At 38.1% G+C, this 10,607-nt stretch overlaps 1 protein-coding gene across 1 annotated transcript in view; it reads left to right on the top strand.

Annotated features, from left to right (window-relative positions):
• LOC122888370 (replication protein A 70 kDa DNA-binding subunit-like) overlaps window positions 1-8,878 on the top strand; it is a 57,854-nt gene extending 48,976 nt beyond the window's left edge. Inside the window, exon 18 of the mRNA XM_044222746.1 lies at window positions 8,543-8,878. The gene's annotated coding sequence lies outside the window, so the exon portion shown is untranslated. The remainder of the gene's footprint in view (window positions 1-8,542) is intronic.
• Window positions 8,879-10,607: the final 1,729 nt, after the last annotated feature.

The raw sequence follows: 10,607 nt of genomic DNA on the forward strand, positions 1-10,607 counted from the left end.
ACACTGTCTTTACTTTGATGGATGTTTCCCTCTGTAATTGTTGAACATGTAGAAGGGGCAAGTCTGCAAAGACACTGGTCTGAACTATAAACAAACTGCACCTAAGCTAAGCTAAATGGCCGTACTGTGCATGGACGTACAGTTCAGTAAAACACTGCTTGAAGGTTTGTAACAAAGAAGACAAAGATGTACATTTTACCAAGGAAAATAAACAGTTTACATCAAACTGATTTATGAGAATAGGGTCAGGGTTATAGTTTTGATAAGCTTTGAAGTGTGAAAATTACATAAACAATTTGACAAATTGACAATTTGAAGTTAAGAAACAGTGTCCCTGTTACTCGAGATAAACCACAGCACACATTGTCAACAGTTTTAGGGACTATTTCTTCACTAGAAAGTAGTTCCCATGAAAATCGATTACGGTGGCAGTATTCTTTCAAAGCTGTGAGCACCACAAATAATAATAATAGTAACCTTTATTTAATCAGTTAAATCCCATTGAGACTGAAATCTCATTTCCAAGAGAGACCTGAGTAAATGTAAACAAGACTAAGAGTCTACAGCCATGCTAGCAGCTCTGTGATGCTGTGCTTACAGTAGACACATTGATGCTTTGAGCTAAATGCTAACATCAGCATGCTAACATGCTCACAGTGTGAACATGCTGATGTTTAGCAGGTATAATGTGATGAATACCAAACCTTTCACCAGTGATACATTGTGTCCCCATTGTCTAGTACAGAAAGTAAGAAAGAGTGAAAATCCACCTCCATTGTAAGACACATATAGACACATATCTCAAAACCAAATAAACCCAAACTATCTGCATGGCTACTAGGGTGAGAAAATATGTTTTTTCTTTTCTTTTTTGTAATATTTCAGGTGAGCCATCACTGACTGGAGGTACCAGTGTCATTCCTCACCTGTCCAACAGGCTCACTTGTTGACCTGCTGCCTGCTTCACCAGCTGCACCTCATTTCACCATTAGTGTCTTTGTATATATTGCTGACATTTTGTCTGCTGGCTTTTGTCAGATTGTCCAGGCTGCCCTGTTGGTTTTTTGGCCGGCCACCCACCCACCACAACCTTACCTACCTGTTTTCTGCATGTATGTTTCTGTCTGTTTTGTTATAGATTTTGCTGAAGTCCTCATCTCCAGCCTGGTTTCTGCATTTGGGTCCTGCTAGCAAAAGAAACAGTCCAAAAAAATCCAAAGTGGTGGGAGCAACCATGCAAGATGATGATATGAAGGAATATTTCAAAATGTAATTTATTTTTTAGTAAGTTTATTAATTCCTCATGCTGTACCCATCCAGTGGTTCAACGTTTTTCAGTCAGTCTACGTGATGCCGTCTCTGTGTGCACCTGTAGTGTCTTCAGGATGAGCCAGTAGATAACTGTCTTAAGCCTCTATCTTCATAACCTCTAATCTGATCACAGAGAGATGACTGCGATAACTCCCCCTTGTTTGATTTGCTTATCTGCAGGATTAGATACACCTGCTGGGATGGTTCTTTCCATTACCAGGTAGAGAGAGGAAGACGGGTGTGGGCTTTTACAGTGAAGTCTGCACAGATGGCTGTGATTTTCACGGCTGTGAAACACAACTTCAAATGAATGCAAATATTGCTTGGTATCTGCTGCGTGTGTAGGCCACTGTTTGCTATCATGTTTGCCATAGAACTTTATTTATCCGGAGGGAAATTCTTGTACAGCAGTTGCAGTAGCCTAAAGCCATTTGTTCATATTCAAAATAATAAATACTGAGACATCAACATCTTCTTGTTTCTCATATGTTTTAAGGATTCAAAATCATTTAGAAAATCAATCAAACAATGTAAATGGGTTGAGTGTAAAAGTTAAAATTGAAAGTATTTGCTGATTCAAATTAAATTAACCTAATCAGATGTATTAGATGGAAGACTGTCTGAAAATAATCTAATGTGGGGGAATTCAAATACCAGGACACATCCACATACTGTGCATGAGTGTGCAGATATCTCTGTGTTTGTTTTCTCACAAAGGGTGCTTCAGAAGGGGAGGGCTGAACATAAAAGGGAACAATAGTGATTGTATATGCAGCATATGGATAATTCTCATTATGCTAGAATGTGTTTTGTAATGATTTGTTTAGGAATTGCATTATCCTTCTTTGGAATCAGAGTCATGCAGATGTTGTGATGTTTCTGTCTGCTGCTTTGCTCGCTTCTCTCCATGTTTCCAGCTGAGAGCTAAGTGGAGATGCAGCTAATTACCCAGTTTACACCACAAATGTAATTACACCCCTATGGGAAGTTACATGTTGAGTGTGCAGTACGTACTGGATGTGAGGTGGTGGGGTGTAGGGTGTGGAGGCTCTTTCCTCTGTGTGTGTGTGTTTGTGTGGATTCATCACAGGTACATCAGTGAAGTGTTGTTGGGAGGATCTTCTTGAAGCTTACAGGGCATGTTATTATTTAATTAAGCATTCAAACACCATTTTAAATGTTACCGCTCAAGCAGGATTAACAGAAAAAAAATAAAAGAGGCATTTAAAAAGGCGAACATAATAGAACATGTCTGTCTTGCTATTGAGCTTTCACTACCTGGTATCTGACTTAGAATTATACAATGCACCTGGAAGCTCATAAATCTCTCTCCCTGAGGGACGTGGCTAATCACAGACGCACCACATGTCTGAAGCTCCGTTATTTAGCCAGATTATCAGTGCAGGAGGTAGTGAGCAACAATGCTGCAGACCACATTCCTAAACACACAACCCTGGGAGGTGGTGATTGCTGAAGATTTTGCGCCCTTGTATTAAATTAGATTTAAAAGAAAAATGGAGAATGCTCATATTAAATGGGGGATTGGAGAGTAGAGGCTGTCAGAGTGGAGTTAATGTGTAAAAAATGATCTTTCTTCCTTGTGCTGTTATATCAGCCTGCTCAAAGAGATATTATTTGTCGTGAATTTTACCCACACTCACATGTTGCATATGAGCTCACATATTTAATCCCACACACACACACACACACACACACACACACACACACACAAAGCCATCCATTAATCAATCACACTCTCAAAATGCTGCAATTATTTCAGCTCATTTATTGCCTTTTTTTAATCATTATAGCCTCAAGTCTCCTTTTTGCCGTCTGAAGTGAAGGAAGAGATAAAAAACACAGAAATAAAAACTGGAATAACAGTAACAGCCACAATCAAAAACCTATCACCATTGCCAGTCCTTTGTGTTAGAGGGTGCTGAACTGAACAGGCACCTTTTTAAGTCACATTAGAGAGGAGAGGAGAAGAGAGGAGAGCAATATTTCACTGTCCCTGTAAGGAAATTTGCCTTGGACTCCATGTTGCTGCGTCCTTACAGTTACAGCACTCATGTGACAGACGTAACCAGCATATTATTTATATACAGTTTACGCTAACATATTGCATAACCCAACACAATAAAGAGAGTGTGTGTCCTGTCACAGTACAAATGTCTCTTCTTTTCTTTGTGCCCTAAAAATGTATGTTTGCCGTCACAGTACTGTTGGAAAATGGAAAAAGCAGCTTTGTTGGGGGACATACATGAGTATCCTTTTTAGGTAGTAATTTTACCAAGTGGCAACCACATATGGCTGAGTGTAAAGGCACTTTAAAGGTAAAGGCTAAGGTACACGATGGACATTTCTCACCACTAACGGTGCTGTTGACCAATGTTTTTATGAGCAGAGGAGACGACTGCAACTGGAATGAATCAAAATGCTAATTTAAAAACACACATACACACAATACATTCTGGTGAGATACATACATACATACATACATGTTGAAAGCAATGTTTATTTACAGTGAACTCCACAGGGCACTTTTTACTTTTCACTCCAAAAATCACGCTTAAGGGACAGTTTCACCTCTGTATGGTTAGTGACACATTTTGTAAATTAATACATAGAAGGACTTCAGAGCTTAAAGGTATGTTTTGTGCGATACTTTGCTTGATTGACTGAGGTCTCAGGCTATCACACTCAGCCATGGTGGTTGATTTTTTATAGAACCATAAACTAACCGACAAGTGGACAAGTGGAGTGTGTTGATGTGGTGACAGTATTCAGTAAACATCCCAGAAAACAACTGAATGCCTCGTTCCTGACCAGACGTCTGTGGCTATTCAACATACCAAACTAGAAAATGATCTAACTTTATCAACTTCTTTATCAAACTTGGCTCTGCAAACGTAGAGTTGCAGGCAGTGAGCAGTAAAGCCAAACTATAAACTTCAAAATGCCCATTTGGGAACCTGCAGTATGAGTGACAGACTAAGTGCTTTTCCAGAGTGATTTTCTCATGCCACACCCGGGCCTACATGCATGCTTCTCCATCCAAGTCTATTTCAAGACGATATCAGCAACACTAGGAGATACCGGGTTATGTGTTTACACAGATATCCCTGGTTATTACTGATGACAGATTATACAGAATATTTCCGATGATAAGTTTTAGGGATATGGCTTTAAATCCTTCATGTTGGCTAGTATCTTGTAGGCTTGATCCTAAACTAAATAATATACCTGTAGCCGATGAAATAGATTACACCTACATAATCCTCATTTAATGTATGGTTAGTGATAGCATGGTGATTAATTGTACATAGTACAAAAGTACAAAAAAACAACAGGAACTTGAATCTGTCGTATATGCACCCCTATGATACTTGCCTTGGTTGTCTTTTATAATATGCTGGCAGTTTTAATGAAGAATACAATGAAAAAACCCCAGCAGTCTAGTTTATTTATCCCTACACTCCAGTGTCTTGTACCAAGCACAGTTCTAGCTTTTAATATTCTGGGTTAGCGTTTCTTGCAATAACTGCCCTCTTTTTAGCCCATGAGCAAGGCACATGGCACAATCTTGATATTGAAATCTGTATCAGTCATTTATTCTTCATAATCTAGCAAATATACCTGGGATTTAAAAGAGTAGAAAGAAATGCAACATGTGCTGTAAACTCAATCAGTTTGAACACAAATTGCGATTTTTTTAATGCAAAAAAATGTATAGTCCTATTTATAGCACATATTTATTTTAAATTAAGCATGAAAATGTGGCTCTATACAACCCTACGTAAATAAAAATGTCACTCCTTCCACACCTCCCCAGCCTCCTCCTCTATCAGCATTATTTAGCTGTAAGTTGTGAATGTTGAAGGGTGGCAGAGCCTGAGATACATCAGTGTCAATGTCACTAACTAAAATGCATTATTGTTGCAATAAATGGTTGATGGTTAAAATTATCAAACTTGGATTTTGACAGCAAGCATTCATATTCATCAAGGCTCAAACATGTCAAAATGTGGTAAAATACATTTGTTGTTCCATAAAATGAGGAATCAAAATTGATAGTAAAAAAAGCAAGATGGATGGATATGCTTTACCCTTTTACAGTACCAGCCTTCTTAATCTCCTGTATGTGGCATCTTTCTTTCATTTAGCCTTCTTTGTAATAACATAACCGAGATCCTCTCTGGTCATTTTGTCTTCAGTTTAATTAGAATCCCTCTATCCTCAGTCCTTTGCCTTCCCATTTATCCTGGACCGTCTGCTAATGAGTTGGGCTTAATCAGGCATTCCATTTCACTTAGAAACCAATGAAATGTTGAGATAATTTACTAGGAATTAAAAAGATTTCTCGCTGTCTGTCTTTTAAAAAAAAAAATACTGCCGTTCTCTTTGCGCTCGCTCAAGAGTCACAGTAGATTACTTTAACACAAAGAACTCTCTTCTCGCAGCATGTTACTGGAGCACGGACATAATTGGAGGGAAAGTTATCATACTGTGGAAAGGCAAGCTGAAAGAGATGTTTCACAGAGGAATAACAACATATTTCATTATGGATAGTCTTGTAGTGAGGGTGTTGAGGGGAATAGTGAGATATTGTGTAGTGATAGTGATTTATTGTGTTGTCTTAAGACTGCATGAGGACATTGTTCACAAAGGATATTGTTCGTTTCCTACAATCCCTTTGACCACAGTTATGAGGACAAAAGAGCCAGAAAGCTCAAGGAAATACATACTGTGCTGCATTCAGGAGCAGGCTCATACAGTCTAAGGTAATACTTGATCAGGGTGGCTGCTAAATGATGGGCTAATTTATGGTTCTGTTATGTTTCAAAATGCGCTGACTCAGAAGACAACATGTTGTGAGTAGGCTGCTTCGATTAGTGACACACCTCCTTCTGCTAAGTGTGTGTCTGTAAGATACAGAGGTGAGGGATGAGAAACACACACCAGTCGTTTATACTGTATTAGCAGTCAGAGGAAGAAGTATAGCATTGTACTGAAAGTGGTTCATAATTCCATAATTCTGTATTTGTACACAACTATTACGTTTTACTGTTCATCTATTTTCAGATAATCTTAAACCCACAATATGTAAATGCCCACACAGGATTGGAATAATAGTTTAAATCTAAAATTAACCGATTCATGATCTTAATAGCAGTCAACAGCGGAATTTGAATCCTCTGTGGAGTTTTTGGACATTTTTGGATAGTCCAGTGCTGATACTCCACTTAACATCAAGTGATTATGAAGAGTCCACTGAGTTTCAGGTGATATTCAGAGCAGTTGAGATATTCAGTGTCTGGGTTACAATTGATCCTAGGGTTGAGTATGCCGTTAGAGTGTTAGAGTGCTACGATAAAAAGTGGTGCCAAGTGTAGGGTTTTCATAGTCTAAAGCGAAGCAGTAAATACAGTAATGTAAATATATATACACAATGAAATACAACTAACCCATAATTTTTGACAAAAAGACAAAAGCTTTTCTCTACTGAAGTCTTGATTAACATATGAATGAATGTCATGCTTATAACTATGCCCAGGTGGCCTACAAGATGCCATAAATGTATACAAGCCAGGACCAGAGTGCTGCATATGCATTTCCAAGCAACAGAGAAAGTCCAAAAATAGAGAAGCATCTTAAGCATCTTTCACAATTAAATCTTAAGACCATCATTGTCTGAAACAAAAAAAAAGTGCTGGAGAAATCAGAATAAATACTAATTAAATAATCCATCTTGCCTTCTTTCCGAGGCTTTTGAAACAAAGTTAGCAAACTTTAACACATCAAAATTAAACAGCCGTTCTGAGTTTTGCTCATCTGTACACCAGAATATTTCAAACTCTCTTAAATCATCATTTGTGAAGTGCAAAATACAATGGGACTCACTCAGCTCACACAATCACTTTTCCTCCTTTATATGTTTGAATCAACCAACCTCAATGGCCCGAGGAAGAGTACCAGCTCTCAACTGTGCAACTTTGGAGTGTTCCAATATGGTTTAGTCCTACTTGTTTTCTGATGTGTCCCTTTCTGACTTAAAAATCATGTTTTGCAGGCATGTATTAATTTCTCCACACATTATATCGTTACATAATCCATATCAATTATCAGTATTGTTTCCTCACAGCCTTCTAACTTACTAATAAATTCCACCAGAGCAAGATGACACATATTAGAAGAAAGGAAATAGTCTAGAAATATTCTAGGTCATCTTGTAGTTGGAAAGACGAAAGTAACAACTTCATCTCCATTGTAACATTAACTTTATATTTCAATATTAACACGGAATAGTTCGGTAACCTACCTCTCTAGGTCAATACATGCAGGGCCGTTGTCCAAAAGTTGGTGATCACCTTAAAGTCAATACAAGCGTCCAGACAGTCATGCGGGGAGCTTAGCAGGATTTATTCAGCCATTTAGGACACAGCATCTAGAATCTCTGAGAAGTTCAATGAGCGTTTCCCCACAGCTGTTTATGCTTTGGTCTATAGTCACTAGACATGAAACATCAATATCCCCTATTTGCCTTTATCCCAGAACTAACTGTACATAATTTATATTAACATATAATTTACAAAGTCAAAACGTGAAACTTACTTTGTTAACATATCAGCTTTTGTGGCCGGCTTCCAATGAGACTAATTTCTGTGACACATTCACTACGAATGCAGTAAAGCCATTTTTCATTAAGTTTGGCCAGGAAGTAAATAAGTGTCCAGTTCAAGCTCAAATCAACATGTTGCTTTTGGGGTTAAACCTCATCTCATACTGACCATACTCCTCACTTTTCTGTGTTCCCTGAAAGAAACAAATAGATTGAGGTGGTTTTATATTATCATATTGATATCCATATCAGGAGAAAAATATACAGAAAATATCCCCTATGAACTAGTTTAGTTTACTTACATGTAATTCACTTGCCTCTCTTTTGCTAGTACAGTAGTTTCCTCACCCTTAAATTGCTCCTCTGGACCCAAGGCTGCTGGGTGGGCGATTGGATCTGGTAAAATTGGAGGTGGTGGTTGGAGGTGTATGGCACTATGTTCATATGGTAGTATGTTGTGAAAGCCATTCCAGTGTAATGGGGACACTTGTGGAAGGCCATAAATTAAAACTGAGAATTAAATGTGAGACATTCTCATTTTTATACTGTCTTATTGTAAATGTCTTTGACTTGTTTTTTTGTTTGTTTTTTTTACTTTTTATGTTTTAGATGTCAAGATGGAACCTTGTTCTTAAAAGAGGAAGGTGTGACGTCCCTCCCACTGTCCACACAGCTGTTCTTGTCAAACCCAGCAGACAACTGGCTGACAGTGGAGGGTCATCAGTTCATCTAGTTCACCTGGGCTCCCAGGCTATAAAAGCTGGCCCATGTGCTTAGTCTTGCCTTTCTTCCTTCAGCTGACATCCACTCTGCATCATCTTCTTTTCCTGGTGCACCTCCACAGCACATAACTCACACATCCATGTTTTCATTGCTGATCTCACACCCCCCTGTTTATTTTGTGTTAATTTTTTGGTTTCAATAAATGACATTTATTTAAGTAAATCTCTTGCATAAACCTCCTTGTTTGTGACACTTTATTATTCAAAGAGGAAATTCATCTGGTCAGGGGTGTGAAAAAACAAGCTTCGATTTAAAAGAGCTGAGTTTTCTGAGATTTGATTCCAGATATGTGGTGCATAGAAACTGAATGCTGCTTCGACACATTTATTGTAGAAAAGGTTTCAGTCGTAGTCATCTGGACACTGTTTTCAGAATCAAGACGTTTCGGCTCCCATCCGGACGTCATTCTCAATTGTGAAAAAATGGAACGGGAACTAGAAATTTAAGCTACTCTGTGTTACATAAGCCCTACCCTCAGGAAGGAATCTACCTGAGTATCTGTTGATTAATGTTGATTAATTGATTAATAAATCAACAGATACTCAGGTAGATTCCTTCCTTCCTACACGTTTAGTTTTGACTCTGTGGACAGTATAAGCAGCCCTGACCCAGACGATCTGAGCAGTCTGGTCTGTTTTTAACACGGCAGCAGGTCAGAAATGTGTTTTGAAAACAGTTCTTTGATTGTAAAATACACACAGGAAACCCGTTAACAGATCTGAGAACTGCAGGGTTGTGGTCCTCTTTCTTTGTTTTAGTTAGAAATCTAGCAGCAGCTTCCTGAATCAGCTGCAGTTGTCTGATTGACTTTTTAGAGAGACCTGTGAAGACACCATTACTGTAGTCGAGCCTACTGAAGATAAAAGCATGGACAACTTTTTCTAAATCCTGCTGTTCTTTAATTCTTGATATATTCTAGGTGATAAAAGGCAGATATATTTGTCTTTATGTGGAGTCCAACAGAGCCACAGTTTAGTTATCTTATTTAAATATCTTGTGTTACAGTGTGTAGTATTTTAGACATGACATTTTGAGAGAGCCTTGATTTCTGTGTGACTAACAAAAAAATAATTTAGGGTAAATCTGGATTAAAGGACTCATTAGGTTACCCACTTTGTAGCCAAAAGAACAATACTCAAGAGGTTCTTTATGTGTGTGTGTGCACGTGTGTGTGTGTGTGTGTTCACATTCATAAAATAGAGGGGTTATGCAGACCAACAGGCAGAACTAGGACGCACATACAATGTAGGTTAGCATTTATGAGCAGACTATCTGTCTGGGACAATTCACCAGAGACAATGTGTGTGTGTATGTCTGTGTGGATTTATATATGTGTGTCTCTGTGCGTGTGTGTAACTTAAAGAGTAATACCTGAGGCATGTTTATATATATATATATATATATATATATATATATATATATATATATATATATATATATGTGTGTGTGTGTGCCAGCTACCCAGAAGGCCTAAGAGTTAGTTGTCGTCAGTAAATAGCTGCCTGTGTGGTACTGGGCCACTGGGCAGGCAGAAATAACGAGGACTGAATACTGAGCTACACTTCACACAGCATGCCTCTGCTTGACTTTCTAACGGACAGCGTTTTATTATGTGAAAGAAAAAACTTGGGTCAGTTTTCTGTCAGTTGTCTCTTAAGCCAAAAATAGAGGAATCTTTATTAGTGTTGAAAATGCTGATCTGGAAATACTGAAGGCCTGTGCAAGAGGATGTTACAAAACACGCACATGATTTAGCAGTCAGCATATGGGAACAGCCCCATCAGATCAGCATTATTTAAATCTCAGCAGATAAAATGATATTGTAGTTGGTGATTAAATAAAATAATATACTAAAAGTAAAAAGGCTAAATGGGCTGTAGATTATAATAGA

The sequence above is a fragment of the Siniperca chuatsi genome, linkage group LG14, assembly GCF_020085105.1.
Source record: "Siniperca chuatsi isolate FFG_IHB_CAS linkage group LG14, ASM2008510v1, whole genome shotgun sequence".
In the NCBI taxonomy this organism is placed as follows: Eukaryota; Metazoa; Chordata; class Actinopteri; order Centrarchiformes; family Sinipercidae; genus Siniperca; species Siniperca chuatsi.